At 48.1% G+C, this 27,876-nt stretch overlaps 1 protein-coding gene across 1 annotated transcript in view; it reads right to left on the minus strand.

Moving 5' to 3' along the window:
* LOC110491069 (plexin-A2) overlaps positions 1-27,876 on the minus strand; it is a 334,343-nt gene that overhangs the window by 164,486 nt on the left and 141,981 nt on the right. The window lies entirely within an intron of this gene.

Raw genomic sequence — 27,876 nt, forward strand, 5'->3', positions numbered from 1 at the left:
TACTGACTCTACTGATGTTACCATAGGTTACTGACTCTACTGACGTTACCATAGGTTACTGACTCTACCATAGGTTACTGACTGTACTGATGTTACCATAGGTTACTTACTCTACTGATGTTCCTATAGGCTACTGACTCTACTGACGTTACCATAGGTTACTGATGTTACTATAGGTCACTGGCACTACTGACGTTACCATAGGTTACTGATCCTACTGACGTTACCATAGGTTACTGACTCTACTGATGTTACTATAGGCTACTGACTGTACTGACGATACCATAGGTTACTGACTGTACTGACGTTACCATAGGTTACTGACTCTACTGACGTTACCATAAGCTACTGACTGTACTGACGTTACCATAGGTTACTGACTCTACTGACGTTACCATAGGTTACTGACTCTACTGATGTTACCATAGGTTACTGACTCTACTGATGTAACTATAGGCTACTGACTCTACTGACGTTACCACAGGTTACTGACTCTACTGACGACACCACAGGTTACTGATGTTACTATAGGTCACTGGCACTACTGACGTTACCATAGGTTACTGACTCTACTGACGTTACCATAGGTTACTGACTCTACTGATGTTACCATAGGTTACTGACTCTACTGATGTTACCATAGGTTACTGACTCTACTGATGTTACCATAGGTTACTGACTCTACTGATGTTACCATAGGTTACTGACTCTACTGACGATACCATAGGTTACTGATGTTACTATAGGTCACTGGCACTACTGACATTACCATAGGTTACTGATCCTACTGACGTTACCATAGGTTACTGACTCTACTGATGTTACCATAGGTTACTGACTCTACTGACGTTACCATAGGTTACTGACTGTACTGATGTTGCCATAGGCTACTGACATTACTATAGGTTACTGACTCTACTGACGTTACCATAGGTTACTGACTCTACTGATGTTACCATAGATTACTGACTCTACTGACGATACCACAGGTTACTGACTGTGCTGACGTTACCATAGGTTACTGACTCTGCTGACGTTACCATAGGTTACTGACTGTACTGACGTTACCATAGGTTACTGACTGTGCTGACGTTACCATAGGTTACTGACTGTACTGACGATACCATAGGTTACTGACTCTACTGACATTACCATAGGTTACTGACGTTACCATAGGTTACTGACGTTACCATAGGTAACTGACTCTACTGACGTTACCATAGGTTACTGACTCTACTGACGTTACCATAGGTTACTGAATCTACTGATGTTACCATAGGTTACTGACTGTACTGACGTTACCATAGGTTACTGACTCTACTGACGTTACCATAGGTTACCAACTCTACTGACGTTACCATAGGTTACTGACTCTACTGATGTTACCATAGGTTACTGACTCTACTGACGTTACCATAGGTTACTGACTCTACTGACGTTACCATAGGTTACTGACTCTACTGATGTTACTATATGTTACTGACTCTACTGACGTTACCATAGGCTACTGACTCTACTGACATTACCATAGGTTACTGACTCTACTAACGTTACCATAGGTTACTGACTCTACTGACGTTACCATAGGCTACTGACTCTACTGACATTACCATAGGTTACTGACTCTACCATAGGTTACTGACTCTACTGACGTTACCATAGGTTACTGACTCTACTGACATTACCATAGGTTACTGACTCTACCATAGGTTACTGACTCTACTGACGTTACCATAGGCTACTGACTCTACCATAGGTTACTGACTCTACTGACGTTACCATAGGCTACTGACTCTACTGACATTACCATAGGTTACTGACTCTACTGAGGTTACCATAGGTGACTGACTCTACTGAGGTTACCATAGGTTACTGACTCTACTGAGGTTACCATAGGTTACTGACTGTACTGATGTTACTATAGGCTACTGACTTTACCATAGGTTACTGACTCTACTGACGTTACCATAGGTTACTGACTGTACTGACGTTACCATAGGTTACTGACACTACTAACGTTACCATAGGTTACTGACTCTACTGACGTTACCATAGGTTACTGACTGTACTGACGTTACCATAGGTTACTGACTGTACTGACGTTACCATAGGTTACTGACTCTACTGACGTTACCATAGGTTACTGACTGTACTGATGTTACCATAGGCTACTGACTCTACTGACGTTACCATAGGTTACTGACTCTACTGACTTTACCATAGGTTACTGACTCTACCGACGTTACACACGCGCTTCAGAAGATAGGCAGAGAGGTTTTTATTTAGCTACAGAAGAATGGATGAACTTGTTCAGTGTTAGTTAAGGATAGGGTCTAGTTATCACATATCACTTTGGATTTATTAACTACAAAAAGGTAAGATGTGTTTTGCAAACAAAAGGTTGTTAGCTAGCTAGCTTAAAGGACATTGAAAACTCCTCCACAGAAGCCGCTCCTACTAGGTATAATTCTACACCCTAATTTGGATAATGCATGTCATAACAAGATGCCCAGGGCTTCCCCACCTGCACAATTTCAATCACATCTTGTGCCATAGGCACAACTAGCTTGCCTGCTCTATCCGCACTGATTGGTGAAGTAATTTAATGAGCTATACTGAACACAAATATAAACGCAACATGCGACAACTTTAACTATTTTACTAAGTTACAATTCATATAAGGAAATCAGTCAATTTTAATTAAATTCATTAGGCCCTAATCTATGGATTTCACATGACTGGGCAGGGGCACAGCCATGGGTTGGCCTGGGAGGGCATAGGCCCACCCCCATGGGAGCCAGGCACACCCACTGGGGAGCCAGGTCCAGCCAATCAGAATGCATTTTTTTTCTCCAACAAAAGGGCTTTATTACAGACAGAAATACTCCTCAGTTTCATCAGCTGTCCTGGTGGCTGGTCTTAGACGATCCAGCAGGTGAAAAAGGCCTGATGTGGAGGCCCTGGGCTGGCGTGGATACACATATCTGCGAGTTGTGAGGCCAGCTGGACGTACTGCTAAATTCTCTAAAGCAACGTTGGAGGTGGCTTATGGTAGAGAAATAAACATTAAATTCTCTGCCAACAACTCTGGTGGACATTCGTGCAGTCAGCCTGCCAATTGCACACTCCCTTAAAAGTTGAGACATCTGTGGCATAGTGTTGTGTAACAAAGCCTTTTATTGTCCCCAGCACAAGGTGCATATGTGTAATGATCATGCTGTTTAATCAGCTTCTTGATATGCCATACCTGTCAGGTGGCTGGATTATCTGGCAAAAATAAATGCTCACTAACAGGGATGTAAACAACATTTGAGAGAAATAAGCTTTTTGTGCATATGGAACATTTCTGGGATCTTTTATTTCAGCGCATGAAACATGGGACCAACACTTTACATGTTGCGTTAAATTTTTTGTTCAGTATAAATGTACAAAACAGGTTAAAAAAGGAACAGAAAATAACCATATGAACCGGTACTTTTCTGTGGTCCGAACTGGTTCAGAACTTTATTTAGCTGGTAGGAACAGTGGAACGGAACAAAAAATATAAACGTTTTGTTGAGAAGTTTTAAAAAAACTTTTTAAAAAAGAGAGAGAGAGAGAGAGACAGAGAGAGAGAGAGGTAGAGAGAGAGAGAGGTAGAGAGAGAGAGAGGTAGAGAGAGAGAGGTAGAGAGAGAGAGGTAAAGAGAGAGAGGTAGAGAGAGAGAGGTAGAGAGAGAGAAAGAGGTAGAGAGAGAGAGGTAGAGAGAGAGAGGTAAAGAGAGAGAGGTAGAGAGAGAGCTCCCCCAACATTTGCCATAGTTTCATAGAGCTCTACAAAGACACAAGGAGTTTTAACACCCACTACTTACACACCTCCACTAGCTGATCTGGTCGCTGCAGAATAGAGAATATAGATGATCTATTTCTTTACTTTGTAGCAGCAGAATATTCCTTCCTCAGAGGGGAAAAAAAGGAACGCGGGAGATGGAGGAAGAAAGAGAGGAGGGTGAGGCAGGCTGGGATCAGATAGAGAGCAGAGTAGAGCAGGCCAGAGCAGAGGAGACCAGAGCAGTGCAGACCAGAGCAGAGGAGACCAGAACAGAGGAGACCAGAGCAGAGGAGACCAGAGCAGAGGAGACCAGAACGGAGGAGACCAGAGCAGAGAAGACCAGAGCAGAGCAGGCCAGAGCAGAGCAGGCCAGAGCAGAGGAGACCAGAGCAGAGGAGACCAGAGCAGAGCAGGCCAGAGCAGAGGAGACCAGAGCAGAGCAGGCCAGAGCAGAGGAGACCAGAGCAGAGCAGAGGAGACCAGCGCAGGGCAGAGGAGACCAGAGCAGAGCAGAGCAGAGGAGACCAGAGCAATGTAGACCATAGCAGAGGAGACCAGAGCAGAGCAGGCAGAAAGCAGGTCCCCTCATCTCCCCTCCCAGTCTCTCCATTGCATACCGTCGCCACTGTGGGCTCTCCTCTCCTTTCTTTGTTCTGTAATTCAGTCAGGGGGCTACAGTAAGAAGAGGGAATTACATAGATGGCACTCCCACGCTGTGTCCAGGACCGTCATTGCCTCCCTCTAAGATTATAGAGCCATGCTGGCATTTAGGAGGTGTACAACAGAGCAGGGTGTGTGTGTGGGTACATCCTGACCCTCTCACTGTGACTCTCAGCATAACTCCCCTCTCTTGTCCTCGCAGCAGACAGTGGCTCAAGCGGCAGAGCACTGTGGGATGTTGCGTTGTAATGGAGGGGGCGGTGGCCGCCGTCACACCGCGGCTGATTGCTACCTGGCGCCCCTCCTCTCAGTCAGTCATTCACACAGACGGAGAGAGAGACAGAACGGGCCCCACCACACTGTTGTATGTGACCGCTGTAGTTCTGGTTCTGGTCATTCAAAGTGGTTAAGAATGATGGGGCTGGAACAAGGAGTCTCGTCTCTAAACGTTAAAGCAGTTAGAGAACCAGGCCTGATGTATCCTGCCTCCAGGAGTAGAGGTCAGAATAGAGAGTGATAGAGTATTGAAGAATGGGAGTACTTTGAAGACAGATCATTCTACACTATGGAGCTGGGGAGAGAACGATGTCTCTTAACAGGTTTGTGGGGAGGAAGTGAAGAAAGATACATAGCTGTCTGCTCTTCCTCCCTGATGCCCATGTCTGTCTGTCTGTCTGTCTGTCTGTCTGTCTGTCTGTCTGTCTGTCTGTCTGTCTGTCTGTCTGTCTGTCTGTCTCCGTGGACCCTGCATCTGCCTCTGCCTGTCTTCCTCTGACACTATAACCAGTAATGAGAACCATTCTCTAGTCTGCATGTGAAGAGTTAATAACACAGCCGCCCATCAACAGGCTTGTGATGGAGAGGGAGGGTGTGTGTGTTTGTGAGGAGGGAGCCTCCCCGGCACGCTTAGGGTTGTCTGTCGGCGAGGGGGGTATTGATTTAGACAGACTAGCCAGACAGAGAAGGGCATTCTGGTGTAGCAGAGGGGGGTGTCAGTGTGTGTGTGTGTGTGTGTGTGTGTGTGTCAGTGTTATTTTCAGATATATTACCGTCTTTGTTGACACGTCTGCCTTTGTGTGTGTATGTGCGTGTTTGTTTGTTCTTTGTCTCTGTGTGGCTCCCTCCTCCACGGTGATGGTGTACATACAGATGGTGGGTTTGGCTGCACCCCACTGCTCCGGTGGCTAGCTGGGCTGTGGGGCTTTGGGTTGGGGTGTGTGTGGAGGGCTGGGGTGAGGTGTGGGCCTGTGGTGCGGGGAGCAGCAGGATGTGAGGACGAGGGCAGCGAGGGATGGGAGGGAGGGGTGAGGTGTGGGGCTGTGGTGCGGAGAGCAGCAGGATGTGAGGACGAGGGCAGCGAGGGATGGGAGGGAGGGGTGGGGTGTGGGGCTGTGATGCGGAGAGCAGCAGGATGTGAGGACGAGGGCAGCGAGGGATAGGAGGGAAGGGTGGGGTGTGGGGCTGTGGTGCGGAGAGCAGCAGGATGTGAGGACGAGGGCAGCGAGGGATGGGTGAGGTGTGGGGCTGTGGTGCGGAGAGCAGCAGGATGTGAGGATGAGGGCAGCGAGGGATGGGAGGGAGGGGTGGGATGTGGGGCTGTGGTGCGGAGAGCAGCAGGATGTGAGGACGAGGGCAGCGAGGGATGGGAGGGAGGGGTGAGGTGTGGGGCTGTGGTGCGGAGAGCAGCAGGATGTGAGGACGAGGGCAGCGAGGGATGGGAGGGAGGGGTGGGGTGTGGGGCTGTGGTGCGGAGAGCAGCAGGATGTGAGGACGAGGGCAGCGAGGGATGGGAGGGAGGGGTGGGGTGTGGGGCTGTGGTGCGGAGAGCAGCAGGATGTGAGGACGAGGGCAGCGAGGGATGGGAGGGAGGGGTGGGGTGTGGGGCTGTGGTGCGGAGAGCAGCAGGATGTGAGGACGAGGGCAGCGAGGGATGGGAGGGAGGGGTGGGGTGTGGGGCTGTGGTGCGGAGAGCAGCAGGATGTGAGGACGAGGGCAGCGAGGGATGGGAGGGAGGGGTGGGGTGTTAGTAGAGAGGGATTGACAACCGAACAGGCTCAGGTGGCACAGAGACATTCTACTCAGATCCCTCCACAATACCCCTGTCTATCTCTTTCCCTCACTCTCTTTCCCTGTCTCTCTCTTTCCCTTTCTCTCTCTCTAGTTCTCTCTCCCAATTCAATTCAATAGCTTTATTGTCATGGGAAACGTATGTTTACATTGGCAAAGCAAGTGACGTAGATAATAAACAAAAGTGAAATAAACAATCAGAAATGAATAGTAAATGTTACACTCACAAAAGTTTAAAAGGAATAGACAATTCAAATGTCATATTACGGCTATGTACAGTGTTGCAACTATGTGCAAATAGTTGAAGTACAAGAGGGAAAATACAGTGCCTTTGTCACACCCTGGTCAAAGTATTTTGTGTTTATCTTTATTTATTTGGTCAGGCCAGGGTGTGGCATGGGTTTTTGTATGTGGTGTGTATGTGTGGGGATTGTAGCTAGTGGGGTGTTCTAGCTAAGTCTATGGCTGTCTGAAGTGGTTCTCAATCAGAGGCAGGTGTTTATCGTTGTCTCTGATTGGGAACCATATTTAGGCAGCCATATTCTTTGAGTTTGTCGTGGGTGATTGTCCTTAGTGTCCTGATGTCATTGTTCTGTGTTAGGATACACAAGTATAGGCTGTTTCGGGTTTTGTTAAGTTTATTGTTTTGGTAGTGTTTGTGTTTAGTGTGTTAATTCATTAAACATGGATTGCAATAGACACGCCGCATTTTGGTCCGACTCTCCTTCTCACCAAGAAAACCGTTACAGAATCACCCACCACAAAGGGACCAAGCAGCGTGTCAACAGGCAAGAACAGCCCAAAGTGGAGTACAGTATGGACTATACTTCTTGGGAGGAGATAGACAGGTGGGCGGTCGACCCAGGGAGAGTGCCGGAGCCCGCCTGGGATTCGATGGAGCAGTGCGCGGAAGGATATAGGAGAATGGAGTTTGCGAAGCAAGCAAGGCGGCGCGGACGGAGGCCCCATAGTCAGCCCCAAAAATTTCTTGGGGGGGGGCTCAGGGAGAGTGTGGCAGAGTCAGGAGCCAGACCTGAGCCAACTCTCCCTGTTTATCGTGAGGAGCCAAGGAGGAGACCAGAGCCGGTGTTGGAGGTGAGCGAAACAGAGACTGTGAAGGAGTTAATGGGGAAATTGGAGGAGAGAGAAATGAGGGAGTTGCTGTGTTGGTGTTTTAAACATGGAATTCGCCCGACGGAGCGTGTCGGGGATTTGATGGCACCTGGGTCAGCGCTCCATACTCGTCCTGAGGTGCGTGTTAGTCGGCTGGTTAAGATGGTGCCAGTCTCACGTACCAGGCCTCCTGTGCACCTCCCTAGCCTTGCACGTCCTGTGCCAGCACCGCTCTCAAGATCTCCAGTACGCCTTCACGGTCTAACCCATCCTGTGCCACCTCCACACCCCAGCCCTCCGGTAGCAGCTCCCCGCACAAGGCTTCCTGTGCGTGTCCTCGGCCCAGTACCACCAGTGCCAGCACCACGCATCAGGCCTATAGTGTGCCTCGCCTGTCCAGCGCTGTCGGAGCCCTCCTCCTCTCCAGCGCTGTCGGAGTCTCCCGCCTGTTTAGCGCTGTTAGAGCCTTCCTTCTCTACAGCGCTGCCGGAGTCTCCCGCCTGTTCAGAACTGCCAGTTAGCATAGAGCTGCCAGTTAGCATAGAGCTGCCAGTTAGCATAGAGCTGCCAGTCTGCAAGGAGCTGCCAGTCTGCAAGGAGCTGCCAGTCTGCAAGGAGCTGCCAGTCTGCATAGAGCTGCCAGTCTGCAAGGAGCTGCCAGTCTGCAAGGAGCCGCCAGAGCTGCCTGTCTGCAGGATGCCGCCAAAGCTGCCAGTCTGCAAGGAGCCGCCAGAGCTGCCAGTCTGCATGGAGCCGCCAGAGCTGCCAGTTAGCATGGAGCAGCCAGGGCCGCCAGTCAGCATGGAGCAGCCAGGGCCGCCAGTCAGCATGGAGCAGCCAGGGCCGCCAGTCAGCATGGAGCAGCCAGGGCCGCCAGTCAGCATGGGGCAGCCAGTCAGCATGGAGCAGCCAGTCAGCATGGAGCAGCCAGAGCAGCCAGTCAGCATGGAGCAGCCAGAGCTGCCAGTCAGCATGGAGCTGCCAGTCAGCATGGAGCAGCCAGAGCTGCCAGTCATCATGGAGCAGCCAGTCAGCATGGAGCAGCCAGAGCTGCCAGTCGACCAGACTCTTCCAGATCTGCCAGTCGACCAGACTCTTCCAGATCTGCCAGTCGACCAGACTCTTCCAGATCTGCCAGTCGACCAGACTCTCCCAGACCTGCCAGTCGACCAGACTCTCCCAGATCTGCCAGTCGACCAGACTCTCCCAGATCTGCCAGTCGACCAGACTCTCCCAGATCTGCCAGTCGACCAGACTCTCCCAGATCTGCCAGTCGACCAGACTCTTCCAGATCTGCCAGTCGACCAGACTCTTCCAGATCCGCCAGTCGACCAGACTCTTCCAGATCCGCCAGTCGACCAGACTCTTCCAGATCCGCCAGTCGACCAGACTCTTCCAGATCTGCCAGTCGACCAGACTCTTCCAGATCTGCCAGTCGACCAGACTCTTCCAGATCTGCCAGTCGACCAGACTCTTCCAGATCTGCCAGTCGACCAGACTCTTCCAGATCTGCCAGTCGACCAGACTCTTCCAGATCTGCCAGTCGACCAGACTCTTCCAGATCTGCCAGTCGACCAGACTCTTCAAGATCTGCCAGTCGACCAGACTCTTCCAGATCTGCCAGTCAGCCAGGATCTGCCAGTCAGCCAGGATCTGCCGAAACCACCAGCCAGCCAGGTAGATTCATCAACCTGCCTGAGCTTCCTCTCACTCCTGAGCTTCCTCTCACTCCTGAGCTTCCCCTCAGTCCCGAGCTGCCTCAGTCCCGAGCTGCCCCTCAGTCCCGATCTGCTCCTCAGTCCAGTGGGGTTCTGGGTGAGGACTACTAGGCCATGGTCGGCGGCGAGGGTGGACTATCCAGGGACGCGAGGAGAAGGGACTAAGACATTGATTGAGTGGGGTCCACGTCCCGCGCCGGAGCCGCCACCATGGACAGACGCCCACCCGGACCCTCCCTATTGTTTTGAGGTGCGTTCGGGAGTCCGCACCTTAGGGGGGGGGTTCTGTCACACCCTGGTCAAAGTATTTTGTGTTTATCTTTATTTATTTGGTCAGGCCAGGGTGTGGCATGGGTTTTTGTATGTGGTGTGTATGTGTGGGGATTGTAGCTAGTGGGGTGTTCTAGCTAAGTCTATGGCTGTCTGAAGTGGTTCTCAATCAGAGGCAGGTGTTTATCGTTGTCTCTGATTGGGAACCATATTTAGGCAGCCATATTCTTTGAGTTTGTCGTGGGTGATTGTCCTTAGTGTCCTGATGTCATTGTTCTGTGTTAGGATACACAAGTATAGGCTGTTTCGGGTTTTGTTAAGTTTATTGTTTTGGTAGTGTTTGTGTTTAGTGTGTTAATTCATTAAACATGGATTGCAATAGACACGCCGCATTTTGGTCCGACTCTCCTTCTCACCAAGAAAACCGTTACAGCCTTGCGAAAGTATTCGGCCCCCTTGAACTTTGCGACCTTTTGCCACATTTCAGGCTTCAAACATAAAGATATAAAACTGTATTTTTTTTGAGAAGAATCAACAACAAGTGGGACACAATCATGAAGTGGAACGACATTTATTGGATATTTCAAACTTTTTTAACAAATCAAAAACTGAAAAATTGGGCGTGCAAAATTATCTGACCAGTACGACAACTGGGTGTGTTTCCTACAACCACGTGTATGACTCTCTTAATTCACTACTATACCATGGAAGGCTGGGGAATATAGGAACAGGTGTGTGTGGTGGTAAAAAGAGAGAGAGAGAGAGAGAGAGAGAAAGAGAAAGAGAGCAGAAGAGAGAGAGAGAGAAATAGAAAGTCCCCCAGTCTCTTTGTTTGATGAGGTGTTATAAGGAGAGAATATAATGAGATGAAACCCTCTCTCTCTCCCATCCTACTCTCGGGACTGTTTCCTTAGTAGAACTGTTTACTAACCAGGGCAAGTTACTAGCTTTAGATACCACAGGGTGCAAAATGCAAGATAAACATTCCCTCTCAGAAGAATTGATTTAGCCGATTATATACAGTACAGTAGGCTACATGTATGATGGGCGACAGGTAGCCTAGTGGATAAGAGCAAAAGGTCACGAGTTCGAATCCCCGAGCTGGCTAGGTGTAAATTTGTCGTTATGCCCTTGAGCAAGGCACTTGACCCTAATCGCTCCTGTAAGTCGCTCTGGATAAGAGCGTCTGCTAAATGACTAAAATGTCAATGAGGTCTGCAACTCACAAGGCTTTGCTACAGCAGGCTGAAACCACACAGTATGGAGCTGATGCTCTTCCTCTACCGCAAAACCCTCACAGCAGGATTCTAACTGAACATCTCTCCACCACATCCATCATCCTGTGGCCCTTTCAATTACACAACTCTGATCTTGTCAGGACCAAATATCTCGCTGCACTCTGGTCCTGCCGTTATCAAATATCCCATTTACAAGTGCAGAGCTAATATTTCACCAGGCTGTCTGCCTCTCTGTGGCTCTGCTTTAAATCACCGGCCTTATCTACTCCATTCTCCTTCTCATATTATTTGTCCTACATTTTGCATGGTGTATACGATGTGATATACAGTGATCCACATTCATCTTTTATCTGTGAGGGTATGCATAAGTACCTGCGTCGACGACTGTGAGAATGCGTGTTCTCTCTAGGCTCTCCCTGCATGAGGCCGGCTCAGCACTGAGCTCTCCTCTAGTGACTTCCATTAACCAGCCTCCGGCTGTTCCTTATACCGCTAGCTATTACACTGGAATTACTGCTGCATAGGGACACAACACACACACGCATGAGCACACACACACACGCATAGTCACATACACATGGTCTTCGGGCTGTCCCCGTAGGAGAACCCGTTTTGGTTCCAGGCAAAACCCTCTTTGCTCCCAGGTAGAACCATTTTTGGTTCAATGTAGAACCCACTGCGGGAAGGGTTCCACTTGGAACCCAAAAGGGTTCTACCTGGAACCAACAAAGGTTCTTCAAAGGGTTCTCCTATGGGGACAGCCGAAGAACCCTTTGAGGTTCTAGATAGCACCTTTTATTCTAAGAGTGTGTAGATATGAATGCCACAAGAATTACACGGATGGAATTTTATGCATCGTTTTCTCTTTATTTAACCAGCCCACCACCCACCACCAACCACCCACCACCAACCACCCACCACCCACCACCAACCACCCACCACCCACCACCCACCCACCAACCACCCACCACCCAACCAACCACCCAACACCCACCCACCACCCACCACCCACCCACCACCCACCAACCACCCACCACCCAACCAACCACCCAACACCCACCAACCACCCACCACCCACCCGCCCTTCGTTCACACAATATTTCATGACCCTAAACACGCCCGGCGGATATAACCGCGGAGACAGAGGGTTATGAGTCAACCCGCGCATCACTAACACACACAACACAGACACACACACAACACAGACACACACTGACTGATTTGCATCCTATCAAACAGCACCTGTCTGCCAATAACATGTCACCTCATCTCCGTGGACCTGCCAATCAGGGGGTCTAGAGGAGATGCAGGCAGAATGGAGGGATATTGCCTGTAGCCACTCTGCAGCTCTCTACTCTCTACACAAACAGCATATTAGCATGTCAATAAAAACATGACTTACCTCACACTTTCACAGGGTTGGTTAACTCCTGATATTCCTCAGGTCTCATCCGAAAGAGGTAAATCTGCTTTTCGTTTTAATGCACCCCACTGCTTGAACAATTTGCAGATTTGATTCAAATTGGATGTTCTGGTGCCGCTCAGGCAGTTTAGAGCGTTTCTCAGTTTCGCAGAGAAATGTAACTGTTGTTTTTGATTGTGTTTTGTGTATTTTGTGTGTGTATTTTAACATGTATTTATGCATGCGTAGTTTTAAATGAGCACATGGTATCTTGATGTGTATTGTGTACACAGGCTTCACCTGGAAATGAGACCCTCGGTCTCAGTGTTGACTCCCTGTTAAAACAAAGGTTCAATCAAAAACAGGCCTCTATAGGAACACGCTACGTTACTGCGACAAATCACTATGAGAAGCCTTCTGCATTTCTCCTCGAAGAGAGACTTCAGACTGAACGGACAACACTGAACAGGACAGAACATGAAGACTCAGTTCATCAAGCACTACAGATCTGGCTGACAGCTCTGTCGGGGTGGTGAGACAGAGAGAGAGATGAGAGAGAGAGAGACGGCGAGAGAGGCATCGTGGGATGAGTCCTCCCTGCGGTCCTGTTCTGATAGAGGGGAGTAAGAGAGGAGAGAGTAAAGTCAGATGAGATAGAGAGAGGGAGGAAGAGGAGAGAGTAAAGTCAGATGCGATCGAGAGAAGGAGGAAGAGGAGAGAGTAAGGAGGAGGAGAGGAAGAGGAGAGACTAAAGTCAGATGAGATAGAGAGAGGGAGGAAGAGGAGAGAGTAAAGTCAGATGAGATCGAGAGAGGGAGGAAGAGGAGAGAGTAAGTCAGATGAGATCGAGAGAGGGAGGAAGAGGAGAGAGTAAAGTCAGATGAGATCGAGAGAGGGAGGAAGAGGAGGGAGTAAAGTCAGATGAGATCGAGAGAGGGAGAGGGAGGAAGAGGAGGGAGGGAGAGAGACGGAGAGAAATAATCGAGGGGGACTGGGCTGTTGTTTCTCGCTTCTAGCTGCTGCCGTATTCTGGGTAGAATAAGGTCAGAGCCGTCACCACCACTGTGTTCAGCAGGAAAACGATCAACTCTCACAGCGCTCTGTGTTTCCCACTGCAGCACAACCATTTGGAGACCAGACACACAGCATATGATAATAACAATTTGGTGGGCGCTTATATTTGTCCTATTTCACACATGTACAAGTGTGTATTATACAGATGTGTGAATTGGAGATATGATGCAGGTCTAGTAGCTTGTCGTCCTGCGCCAGGCAGCCCACGGTTACAGGAAAGCAGGGCAACGGGCAGGCAGGCAGGACCGTACCGGACCTCCCACTAGCCTGCCAAACCAGACCAGACGAACCCAAGGCCTGCTCAGTGCATGCACACACACACCTAGTACGCACACACACCTTTAGGCCCAGACACACCTGTAGCGTTGGCCGGCCAAGAGTACTTTGTTTCAATTCAGTTTCAGTTTTTATTAGTCGTATGTACAGGATACACATGGTGTACACCGTCCACTCTCTCTCTCTCTCTCCTCTACAACTATAGCATTCTCCATAGCGCCTCAGGGCTGAGACACCCGCTGGGAGATATTTCAAGAGCACTGAAGTTGTTGTTGTTATTGTCCACACTCACAACAGAGGAAGAGAGAGTCATTATGCATTGCAGACTGTAGCTGTAGACAGACAGAGAGACAGAGAGAGAGGGGCAGGCTGGGGAATATGACTGGCTTTGAGCACATAGAGAAAGAGAGAGAGAGAGAGCGAGAGATAGAGAGAGAAACAGCGAGAGAGAGAGAGAAACAGAGCGAGAGAGAGAGAGAGAGAGAGAGAGAGAAACAGAGAGAGAGAGCGAGAAACAGAGCGAGAGAGAGAGAGAGAGAGAGAGAGAGAGAGAGAGGTATATGACTTAATAAAATGTATGTACACAGAAAACAAGTGTGCAATAAAAATCAAAAAACCAAAGAACATAATTATTTTCACAATGTCGAGGTGTGAGACAAGGCTGCAGTTTGAGTCCAAATCTTTTCAACATTTATATCAATGAATTAGCAGACATGTTGGACCAATCTCCAGCCCCAGGACAGGACTCAAACTATTTGACACAGAGGTGAAATACCTGCTATATGCTGATGACTTGGTACTTCTATCACCAACCAAAGAAGGTCTTCAACAGAACATTCATATTATAGAGCAATATTGCTATAATTGGGCCCTGGCAGTAAATTTCCAAAAAACGAAAATCATGATTTTCAAAAAAAATGCAGATCAGAAACACAAATATAAATTTACCCTGAACAACACCTTAATTGATCACACTAAAAATTACACCTACCTTGGTCTGACCATATCTGCATCGGGAAACTTTAATATGGCAGTGAATGCACTCAAAGAAAAAGCCCGCAGAGCAATGTATGCAATAAAAATTAAATTATTCAAAATCAACATCCCAATATTTGACAGTGTAATCCTACCAATAGCTCTTTATGGAAGTGAGGTATGGGGGCCACTCAATAAACTGGACTTTAAAATGTGGGACAAACATCCAATTGAAGCCCTACATGCAGAATTCTGTCGGAAAATCCTACAAATCCAGAGAAATACACCAACTAATGCATGTAGGGCAGAATTGGGCCGTTTTTCAGTAATAATTAAAATACAGAAAATATCATTCAAATGTTGGCTACATCTAAATTCAAGTACAAATTCAAGTCTGCAATTTAAAGCACTTCAAACCCAAGAGCTGAGCCCAGAAACGAGCCCTCTCAGTCAGCTGGTGTTGGCCAACCAAGCTGACACCAGCACTGCTTCAAAAAAAAGAATTCCAATAAGCAAATTCATGAACCAATCAAAGGAATCATATTTACATTGGAAAAACGAAACAAAATCCCAAAGCCGACTAAATTGCTATCCGACCCTAAACAGAGAATATGAATTGGCTGAATATCTCTACTCTGTCAGAGATACGAAGCAAAGACAGATCCTTACCAAGTACAGGCTGAGTGACCACCGATTGGCAATAGAAACTGGCAGACATAAAAAACAAAAAAAAAACAGAGAGAGAGAGAGAGAGAGAAACAGAGAGAGAGAGAGAGAGAGAGAAAAAAAAAACAGAGAGAGAGAGAGAGAAAAACAGAGAGAGAGAGAGAGAGAGAGAGAGCGAGAGAGAGAAACAGAGAGAGAGAGAGAGAGAGAGAGAAACAGAGAGAAAAACAGAGAGAGAGAGAGAGAGAGAGAGAGATGCAGACACATACACAGCACCACTGCCTCCTACAATTAGATGACAAACAATAATGATAGCAGCACGACATCCTCTCCTCCACCACCACTGTCTGTTGTCTTACTATCTCCCCCCTGACAGACTGAACCAACTCCAGACAGCCTGATGCCTTGAACTGGCACTCACCAACTCCCCCAGACTCTGACTGCTTTAATTAGGCTTGTAAATAATTATTGCAATTAAAGCCTACAATTAGGATAGTGAAACGTCAGCCCGCCATTAGTGGCAAGAAAGGATGCCGGAGGATTCTGTAGACGGGCTGGGAAACACACACAAAGGCTGGGTGACATTATGCAGTCACACGTACAGTCACAGGGAGATTCACATGGAGGCAGGGATGACGACTGATGACAGAGTAACATCTCAATTAGCGTTCCTCTCTGATTATCCTGCCAGACCTGCTCTGCTCTGCTCCTGAGCCCTCTACACATCAGAGAGAGAGAGAGAGAGACTAAGAGAGAAGAAAACGAGATAAAATCCATTCTTTTTCACAGTGAGTAAGAAAAAAGCCAAGTAAGAATATTGAGTAAAGATGCTGTGCTTTGCACCTAATCACCTAATCAGTGTAATCAGAGAGGAAGAAATACATGTCTGGATATTTGGGGCCTGAAACGAGTTCAAGCACATTTGGGTACTCTTTCTCTCCACGGTCATGGACAACGCTGTGTCTGACGTCTCTGATAGTGAACGATCGACTGACCACACTAGACATGCAGACTTCATACCATCTAGCTACAGGTCATTCATTGTAAGGTCATCATCCACAGTGTAGTGGGGCGGCAGCTAACCTAGTGGTTAGAGCGTTGGGCCACTAACCGAAAAGGTTGCTGGATTGAATCCCTGAGCTGACAAGGTAAAAATCTGTTGTTCTGAGCAAGGCAGTTAACCCACTGTTCCCCGGGCAACGTGGATGTGGATTATTAAGGCCTGCACCTCTATGATTCAGAGGGGTTGAATGCGTTAGACACATTTCAGTTGAAGGCATTCAGTTGTACAACTGACTAGGTACCTCCCTTTAGTAAGAGAAAGAAATAAGGGATGGAGGTGGTATAGATATCAGTCTAGCCTGCTTCCATGGCAGAAATAAGCTAAAGAGGGGTCAGAAGAACCCGGTATAAATCAGCAACACGTCAAACCAGTCAAATGTAGCTAAGGCTGTCCCAGCGACTTCTAGCCGATTTAACGACTTCCCTGTTTGTGTGTATGTGTGTGTGCCCGTTCGGCTGAGCTTCCTGTGCTGCTCGCTGCTCCACGTGTGTGCGCACCCGTCACTTGTGCCCCTTCCCCCGCCTCACGGTCCTCCCCCACCTCACGGTCCTCCCCCGCCCCTCCCCCGCCTCTCGGTCCTCCCTCGCCTCACGGTCCTCCCCCGCCTCACGGTACTCCCCCGCCTCTCGGTCCTCCCCCGCCTCTCGTCCTCCCCCGCCTCACGTTCTCCCCCGCCTTGCCGTCCTCCCCCGTCTCTCGGTCCTCCCCCGCCTCTCGGTCCATCCCCACCTCATTGTCCTCCCCCGCCTCACGGTCCTCTCCAGCCTCACGGTCCTCCCCCACCTCACGGTCCTCTCTGAATTTATTCAATTGGTCCCTTGTTGTTAAATGACACCACAGGCTAAATAATAATACATTTAAAAAAAGTTATTTTCTAAAAAGTTTTTTTATTTTTTATACCTTACTCTGTTTTTTTCTGTGCGGTTTAATTATTTAATTGGTTTATTTTTGTTCTCCTTCAAATGTATCATCGAGAGACTGAAGGACAGCATGATCATAAAACACAGTACCGGTCAAAAGTTTAGACACACCAACTCATTCCAGGCGTTTTCTTTATTTTTACTATTTTCTACATTGTAGAATAATAGTGAAGACATCAAAACTATGAAATAACACATATGGAATCAAGTAGTAACCAAAAAAATGTTAAACAAATCAAAATCTATTTTAGATTTTAGATTCTTCAAAGTAGACAGCTTTTGCCTTGATGACAGCTTTGATATCAGACAGACCACCCTGGCATGGGACCTCCTCTATTGACTAATACCAGACAGACCACCCTGGCATGGGACCTCCTCTATTGACTAATACCAGACAGACCACGGGACCTCCTCTATTGACTAATACCAGACAGAGCACCCTGGCATGGGACCTCCTCTATTGACTAATATCAGACAGACCACCCTGGCATGGGACCTCCTCTATTGACTAATACCAGACAGACCACCCTGGCATGGGACCTCCTCTATTGACTAATACCAGACAGACCACCCTGGCATGGGACCTCCTCTATTGACTAATACCAGACAGACCACCCTGGCATGGGACCTCCTCTATTGACTAATACCAGACAGACCACCCTGGCATGGGACCTCCTCTATTGACTAATACCAGACAGACCACCCTGGCATGGGACCTCCTCTATTGACTAATACCAGACAGACCACGGGACCGCCTCTATTGACTAATACCAGACAGACCATGGGACCTCCTCTATTGACTAATACCAGACAGACCACGGGACCTCCTCTATTGACTTATACCAGACAGACCACCCTGGCATGGGACTTCCTCTATTGACTAATACCAGACAGACCACCCTGGCATGGGACCTCCTCTATTGACTAATATCAGACAGACCACGGGACCTCCTCTATTGACTAATACCAGACAGACCACCCTGGCATGGGACCTCCTCTATTGACTAATAACAGACAGACCACGGGACCTCCTCTATTGACTAATATCAGACAGACCACCCTGGCATGGGACCTCCTCTATTGACTAATACCAGACAGACCACGGGACCTCCTCTATTGACTAATATCAGACAGACCACCCTGGCATGGGACCTCCTCTATTGACTAATACCAGACAGACCACGGGACCTCCTCTATTGACTAATATCAGACAGACCACCCTGGCATGGGACCTCCTCTATTGACTAATACCAGAAAGACCACGGGACCTCCTCTATTGACTAATACCAGACAGACCACGGGACCTCCTCTATTGACTAATATCAGACAGACCACCCTGGCATGGGACCTCCTCTATTGACTAATACCAGACAGACCACGGGACCTCCTCTATTGACTAATATCAGACAGACCACCCTGGCATGGGACCTCCTCTATTGACTAATACCAGACAGACCACCCTGGCATGGGACCTCCTCTATTGACTAATACCAGACAGACCACCCTGGCATGGGACCTCCTCTATTGACTAATATCAGACAGACCACCCTGGCATGGGACCTCCTCTATTGACTAATACCAGACAGACCACGGGACCTCCTCTATTGACTAATACCAGACAGACCACCCTGGCATGGGACCTCCTCTATTGACTAATACCAGACAGACCACGGGACCTCCTCTATTGACTAATATCAGACAGACCACCCTGGCATGGGACCTCCTCTATTGACTAATACCAGACAGACCACGGGACCTCCTCTATTGACTAATATCAGACAGACCACCCTGGCATGGGACCTCCTCTATTGACTAATACCAGACAGACCACCCTGGCATGGGACCTCCTCTATTGACTAATACCAGACAGACCACCCTGGCATGGGACCTCCTCTATTGACTAATATCAGACAGACCACCCTGGCATGGGACCTCCTCTATTGACTAATACCAGACAGACCACGGGACCTCCTCTATTGACTAATACCAGACAGACCACCCTGGCATGGGACCTCCTCTATTGACTAATACCAGACAGACCACGGGACCTCCTCTATTGACTAATATCAGACAGACCACCCTGGCATGGGACCTCCTCTATTGACTAATACCAGACAGACCACGGGACCTCCTCTATTGACTAATATCAGACAGACCACCCTGGCATGGGACCTCCTCTATTGACTAATACCAGACAGACCACCCTGGCATGGGACCTCCTCTATTGACTAATACCAGACAGACCACCCTGGCATGGGACCTCCTCTATTGACTAATATCAGACAGACCACCCTGGCATGGGACCTCCTCTATTGACTAATACCAGACAGACCACCCTGGCATGGGACCTCCTCTATTGACTAATACCAGACAGACCACCCTGGCATGGGACCTCCTCTATTGACTAATACCAGACAGACCACCCTGGCATGGGACCTCCTCTATTGACTAATATCAGACAGACCACCCTGGCATGGGACCTCCTCTATTGACTAATACCAGACAGACCACGGGACCTCCTCTATTGACTAATACCAGACAGACCACGGGACCTCCTCTATTGACTAATACCAGACAGACCACGGGACCTCCTCTATTGACTAATACCAGACAGACCACCCTGGCATGGGACCTCCTCTATTGACTAATACCAGACAGACCACCCTGGCATGGGACCTCCTCTATTGACTAATACCACTAATAACCCATCTAAACCAGGAAGCATGGCAAGGTCTCATTTCAGGCTGTGGCTGAAAACTAGCAGCCCTTTAACCGTCTTCAGCTGTACGGACGGAGCAGCCGTGGCTATTCAGCGAGTAGTCTTTCATTGACCTGATCTTAGTGGAGAGGGTGGGGGTGTGGGGGGTGAGGAAAAGGGCAAAGGGGAAGCGGAAGAGGGGAGAAGGGGGAGACTGGGACCTCCGTGAGCCCTGCACCCTCCTAATAATTAATGCGTTGATGAGGGCTGACAGGACGTGTGCTGCTATCAAATAATGAGGTTAGGATTGGACCATAGTTCCAGGGCACACATGCTGATTAACACTAATCCTGGCTTAAATCAATTAACAATGCATACTCAGGGATTTATGCTAATGAGCTAGCTGCTTTGTTAGCAGGGGTGAAGGAACTTGGTGACCGTGGCGTTCACACGTCAGACAGAGGAACGTGGCAGGAACATGGCTAACAAGACTAGGAGTGGCCTCTCGAAATCGAGAGTAGAAACACACATATGGCGTGTAAACACACTCAGCATGCATACACACACACACACACACACATAGCCGTTAGTCATACACATGGATGCCACGCATCTCGTGACCCAATCAGCAGCCACCATCCCTAGGCTGACCCTGTCATGTGACCCCTGTGGTTTGATATACAATCTCAGTTAGCCTCTGACCCTCCATCCCCTGACCTAACCGACCAGAGAGAGCACAGACACTCTCAGTCTCACACACGCATTCACACACACACACACACACACACACACACACACACACACACACACACACACACACACACACACACACACACACACACTGCTGCAGGTTGCAGTGAGCAGTTAGTCGGGGGGATTGAAAATGATTTCTATTGAATGAGATGCTAAATGGCTTCATCAATAAGGTGGGATGGCTGTATTGACGGGCATTTATCCCGGTATGTCCAGGTGTCAATACCAAGTGAAGTTGTCAGCCGGTCGGCCCTCACCCCTGCGGCAGCCAACCTGACCCCAGTACAGCCCTAACATAGCTAACATCTCAGATGAAGGATGATGCCACTTTATTAGGGACTGTTGTAGGAACAACTGACTGGCTAGCTGGCTTAACTGCTATAATGTAGTATAGTGTAGAGTAGAGTAATGTAGTATAGTGTAGTGCAGTTTAGTATAGTGTAGTCTAGTGTAGTCTAGTCTAGTGTAGTATAGTGTAGTGTAGTCTAGTGCAGACTAGTCTAGTACAGTGTAGTCTAGTGTAGTCTAGTCTAGTGTAGTCTAATGGAATGTGGTGTAGTCTAGTGTAGTGCAGTGTTGTCTAGTGTAGTGTAGTCTAGTCTAGTACAGTGTAGTCTAGTCTAGTACAGTGTAGTCTAGTGTAGTCTAGTCTAGTGCAGTGCAGTGTAGTATAGTCTTGTGTAGTTTAGTCTGGTGTAGTCCAGTGCTGTCTAGTGTAGTGTAGTGTAGTGTAGTCTAGTCTAGTGTAGTACAGTGTTGTCTAGTGCTGTCTAGTACAGTGTTGTCTAGTGTAGTGTAGTACAGTGTAGTCTAGTACAGTGTAGTCTAGTGTTGTCTAGTGTAGTCTTGTCCAGTATAGTGTGGTCTAGTGTAGTGTAGTCTAGTACAGTGTAGTCTAGTCTAGTGTAGTCTAGTCTAGTGTAGTCTAGTATAGTGTAGTCTAGTGTGGTGTAATCTAGTACAGTGTTGTCTAGTGTAGTGTAGTGTAGTCTAGTGTTGTCTAGTGTAGTCTTGTGTAGTCTAGTATAGTGTAGTCTAGTGTAGTCTGGTGTAGTGTGTAGTGTAGTGTTGTGTAGTCTAGAGTAGTCCAGTGTAGTGCAGTGTAGTCCAGTGTAGTGTGGTGTAGTCTAGTGTAGTGTAGGGTGTAGCGTAGTGTTGAGTAGTGTAGTGTAATGTAGTGTAGTGTGTCCCATACACATGCGTTGTAAACAGAGGAGTACTAGTTGGGGTGACTCACCTCTCCTCAGTCTTGTACTGCCCATACGTGGACGTGTTGCGTGAACCATCATGGCTCAACTGCCTCAGATAGAGCTCTTTGTCCTTACCCCTTCTTCCATAAAAACACAGCCGCATGTATTTCATGGTCGCATGGCATCATATATGGCATTACATTGTCAAATGTGTCGTGTAATGGAAAGCCCATTTAAAACTAATGCAAACTCTAATATGGCTGTATGATTCCTGGTACTTAAATCACCATGGCTAGAAAAACCAACCATGTATGGACACAATTGAGGGATTAAGAATTCATTCATGAACCACTACAAGGATAGGATGCAGCCTCACAGCTCCTCTTCAAAAGACATTAACAGGGAATGACTGATGTGACTCTTTTTTTTAAGACATATATATTATATACAGCGCGTTTGGAAAGTATTCAGACCCCTTAACTTTTTCCACATTTTGTTACGTTACAACCTTATTCTAAAAAAGGATTACATCGTTTCCCCCCCTCATCAATCTATACACAATATCCCATAATAATAATAAAGCAAAAACATTTATAAATTATTCAGACCCTTTACTCAGTACTTTGTTGAAGAACCTTTGGCAGTGATTACAGCCTCGCGTCTTCTTTGATATGATACTACAAGCTTGGCACATCTGTATTTGGGGAGTTTCTCTAATTCTTCTCTGCAGATCCTCTCAAGCTCTATCAGGTTGGATGGGGGATGTAACTGCACAGATATTTTCAGGCCTCTCAAGAAATTTTTGATTTGGGCCTCCCGGGTGGCGCAGTGGTCTAGAGCACTGCAGTGCAGTGCTAGCTGTGCCACCAGAGACTCTGGATTCGCGCCCAGGCTCTGTCGCAGCCGGCCGCGACCGGGAGGTCCGTGGAGTGACGCACAACTGCCTTTCGTCGTCCGGGTTAGGGAGGGTTTGGCCGGTAGGGATATCCTTGTCTCATTGTGCACCAGCGACTCCTGTGGCGGGCCGGGCGCAGTGCACGCTAACCAGGTTGCCAGGTGCACGGTGTTTCGTCCGACACATTGGTGCAGCTGGCTTCCGGGTTGGATGCGCGCTGTGTTAAGAAGCAGTGCGGCTTGGTTGGGTTGTGTTTCGGAGGACGCATGGCTTTCGACCTTCGTCTCTCCCGAGCCCGTACGGGAGTTGTAGCGATGAGACAAGACAGTAACCACTAACAATTGGATACCATGAAATTGGGGAAAAACAGGGGTAAAATTCAAAAAAATTTAAATAATGTTTGATTAGGGTTCAAGTCTGGGCTCTGGCTGGGCCACTCATGGACATTCAGAGACTCCTACGTTGTCTTCCTATTGGAAGGGCAACATTCGCCCCAGTCTGAGGTCCTGAGTGCACTGGAGCAGGTTTTCATCAATAATCTCTCTGTACTTTGCTCCGTTCATCTTTCCCTCGATTATGACTAGTCTCCCAGTCCCTGCCTCTGAAAAACATCCTCACAGCATGATGCTGCCACCACCATGCTTCACCGTAGGGATGGTGCCAGGTTTCCTCCAGACATGACACTTGGCATTCAGGCCAAAGATTTCAATCTACGTTTCATCTTGTTTCTCATTGTCTGAGAGTCCTTTAAGTGACTTTTGGCAAACTCCAGGCACGCTGGCCTATGCCTTTTACTGAGCAATGGCTTCCATCTGGCCACTCTACCATAAAGGCCTGATTGGTGGAGTGCTGCAGAGATGGTTGTCCTTCTGGAAGGTTCTCCCATCTCCGCAAAGGAACACTGGAGCTCTCAGAACGACCATCAGGTTATTGGTCACCTCCCTGACAAAGGCCCTTCTCCCCCGATTGCTCAGTTTGTCCGTGCGGCCAGTTCTAGGAAGATTCTTGGTGGTTCCAAACTTCTTCCATTTAAGAACGATGGAGGCCACTGTGTTCTTGGGAACCTTCAATGTTGGAAATTTTGTTTTGGAACCTTTCCCCAGTTCTGTGCCTCGACACAATCCTGTCTCGGAGCTCTACGGAAAATTCCTTCGACCTCATGGCTTGGTTTCTTCTCTGACATGCACTGTCAATTGTGAGACCTTATATAGACAGCCTTTCCAAATCATGTCCAATAAATTGAATTTACCACAGGTGGACTCCAATCAAGTTGTAGAAACATCTCAAGAATGATCAATGGAAACAGGATGCACCTGAGCTCAATTTCGAGTATCATAGCAAAGGGTGTGAATACTTATGTAAATAAGGTATGTAACTTATTTATTTATTTTTATTACCTGCAAGCTTGTAGCGTCATACCCAAGAAGACTCAAGGCTGTAATCGCTGCCAAAGGTTCTTCAATAAAGTACTGAGTAAAGGGTATGAATACTTATGTAAATAGAATATTTCAGTTATAATTTAAAAAAATACATAGAATAGAAAAACAACCATTTTTGCTTTGTCATTATGGGGTATTGTGTGTAGATTGATCAGTAACCATTTTTTATGCCATCAATTTTAGAATAAGGCTGTAACGTAACAAAATGTGGAAAAAGTCAAGGGGTCTGAATACTTTCCAAATGCACTGTAAGAGCCTTATGTGGCTAGGTCACTGGAACAGTCTGAAAAGAGGCTTGATGATTTCAACACATTCCATTCCATTCTAGGGTCCTTTGATTCTATCCTGAAAGCAGCCGTCTGATTGTTCAACCCCTCTATTCTTGTGGTGAGAGCCTATTTAATGGCAATTTTTGTACGGGGCCGGCAGGGTGACAGTGATGTGTGAGAGCCACGAGAGATCAGGGTCAACGGTCAAAACCCTCTACTTGTTCCCTTTCTGCAGCTAAAACAGCTGCCTCCTAACATGGCTGCCTTCAGGTCAGAGCAGGGTCACGGGACGGAGATGGACAAGACCGGGTTGGAGGAGAGTGTGGAAGGGGCACTTGACTACAAACTCAGAGAAAGTGAGCGTGAGAGAGAGGAAGGAGAGGGCCAGTAGAGAGAAAGGAGAACGTGAATGGAGGGATAGAGGGAGAAGGAAAGACAGAGAGACCATTAACCACCAGTCTTTTGTCCAGCTGCCATCTTGACATCACTCACTATTCTTTGCCCTCTTTTGTTGGTCATTATTTTTTCAACTTTTCCCAGACTTCCCCTATCGCCCTACTGTATGTGCAGGTCATTGTTCCTGTTCTTGAATGCTCCAGAATGCAGGAGTCACACTGAGCTAACATTCTAGACCTCAGGTCCTCTTCATGGAGCTGCTGTCTGAAGAGGAGTTTAAATAGAGTGGCTCGTTTTAAAGGCCAAGTCTAGTAGAGGAGGGAGGAGGGAGGAGAGAGAGGAGAGGTGGAGAGAGAGAGAGCAAGGAAGAGAGGAGAGAACGAGAGAGAGGAGATAGAGGAGAGGTGGAGAGAGAGAGCAAGGAAGAGAGGAGAGAACGAGAGCGAGAAAGAGAGAAAGAGAGGAGAGAGAGTGGTGAGAGGGGGGAGAGAGAGAGAGAGAGAGAGAAAGAGAGGAGAGAGAGTGGTGAGAGGGGGGAGAGAGAGAGAGAAAGAGAGGAGAGAGAGAATGGTCCGAGGGGGGAGAGAGAGCTCTTAAGAGAATATTAATGTTGCTTTGTTCTCATTAATCACATCCTCCTGTTCCATTTTGTTCCTGAGTTCCGCACGCACGCACGCACGCACGCACGCACACACACACACACACACACACACACACACACACACACACACACACACACACACACACACACACACACACACACACACACACTTGAAGTGCACACCTCCCTCCCTCTCTAATGGCTGTGAGCCAATCCAATCTGCATGTGGTCTATATGGTGTAAACCTGGGAAACAAAAGACTCTCCAGGAACAGTGCTGCTTTACGGAGGACTAGATTGGGCTCTGCTCTGCAACATCAGCCCTGCCTCTGCAGGATCACACCAGCCTAATATCAGCTCTTCTCCAGACGGTGTTTGCCCATTAACACATGAAATCACACTGTCATATGCACCAAGGTCTGGCATTCTAATGATCCAGTGGTGTGTCACCCAATCTAAGCCTGGCAGCAGAAGGTGTGAATAAATCCTATTTCCAATTTCTCCCGGCTTGATAACCGCTGAACCCATTTCCTCCGAATGTCTTTACGCTGCTTAAACAAAGGTAAAGAAGAGTGGGGGGTTTGGGGATAGGGGATAGAAGGTGGATTGGGGGGGGGGCATTGAGCCCAAAATCCTACAAAAATAAATAAATATAAAAAGGAAATCATGCATGGATTTCAAATTTCACAGCTGAGCACTTGGGAGAAATTGCCAAGCTTGAAAAAAAAAATGTGGGAGTATTTTCTTTGCAAATGATCTCTGAGCTGTAATGTTGCCGATGTTACATGGTATGATGGGGGGGGGGGGGGGGGGGGGGGGCATTCCCTGCTAAAGTGACTGTTCAAGAGTGACAGAGACAGCAGCACGTCTGTATGTGGCTGTAAAGAGGGGGGTGAGGATAGACAGAATCTAGCCTGTTAAAGGCTAGTGTGTTATACAGGCCAGCTAGGTCTCTGTGGGTTAGTCACACCACTGGGACTCTCACACTCCTCTTCATTCAGAGGTGGACAAAAGAAAGCTGCTATTTCACTGGAACGAGCGTGAGTGTTAAGTGTACCTTTGGCAAACATCCTAAAACATCATAAAGTCAACACCTGGGCCTGGATCCATAAATCGTCTCATAGCAGGAGCTGATCAGCACTAGATGCTTTGTGAATACAGGCCATGAATTATTCTCCAGCCTACGTTTGTGACCGAATACTATACCATTAAAACAACAGACTAGTTCCTCTACTGTTTGTGTGTGTGTGTGTGTGTGTGTGTGTGCGTGTGCGTGCGCGTGTGTGTGAGTGTGTGTGTGCCTAGTCGTGTGTGTGTGTGTGTGTGTGCCTAGTCGTGTGTGTGCCTAGTCGTGTGTGTGTGTGTGTGTGTGTGTGCCTAGTCGTGTGTGTGCCTAGTCGTGTGTGTGTGTGTGTGTGTGTGTGTGTGTGTGTGTGTGTGGGTGTGTGTGTGTGCCTAGTCGTGTGTGTGTGTGTGTGTGTGCCTAGTCGTGTGTGTGCCTAGTCGTGTGTATGTGTGTGTGTTTGTGTGTGTGTGTGCCTAGTCGTGTGTTTGCCTAGTCGTGTGTGTGTGTGCCTAGTCGTGTGTGTGCCTAGTCATGTGTGTGTGTGTGTGTGTGTGTGTGTGTGTGCCTAGTTGTGTGTGTGCCTAGTCGTGTGTGTGTGTGTGTGTGTGTGTGTGTGTGTGTGTGTATGTGTGTGTGCGTGCGTGCGTGCGCTCGTGCGTGCGTGCACTCGTGTGTGTGTGTGTGTGTGTGTGTATCAGAACACTGTGTGAAAACAACAGACTAGTCCCTTTCCTCCACATGTGCTGCGGCTGCATCTGACTGATGTTAGGCTCTAATTGGTGTTTGGAGAAGCAGCCAGGGTAAATATAATGGTTTCTCCACAGGTATCACTTCTGAAAGCCCTCACATGTGAGATCTGGATTATTCCACATGAATCATTTATTGCTGACAACACCGGCCGGTTGACCACAGCACAACGCACACACACACACACACACGACTAGGCACACACACACACACACACACACACACACACACACACACACACACACACACACACACACATGCATGCACGCACGCACGCATACACACACTAACACACCTCCCAGCCAGCGGCAGTCTGCCACAACGACAACAATCCATCCAGTGATTCCACTCAACAGTGTGTGATGATGATATTGGGCCAATCACAATGGCCATGAAAGGGCCTAATCAAAACATAAATAATCCACCTTACAAAAGAGAATTCTTGATGGCCAGGTGATTGTCCCAATTCATGCCTCTCTCTCCACTGCATCACATCGATAAAACCCACAACAAAGAGAACAAATACCCTGTAAGCAGCCCTGTGCAGCTCAGTGTGCGACTGGCAGTGTGT

This window comes from Oncorhynchus mykiss, chromosome 16 (genome assembly GCF_057628025.1).
Source record: "Oncorhynchus mykiss isolate SJ-2025 chromosome 16, ASM5762802v1, whole genome shotgun sequence".
NCBI lineage: Eukaryota > Metazoa > Chordata > Actinopteri > Salmoniformes > Salmonidae > Oncorhynchus > Oncorhynchus mykiss.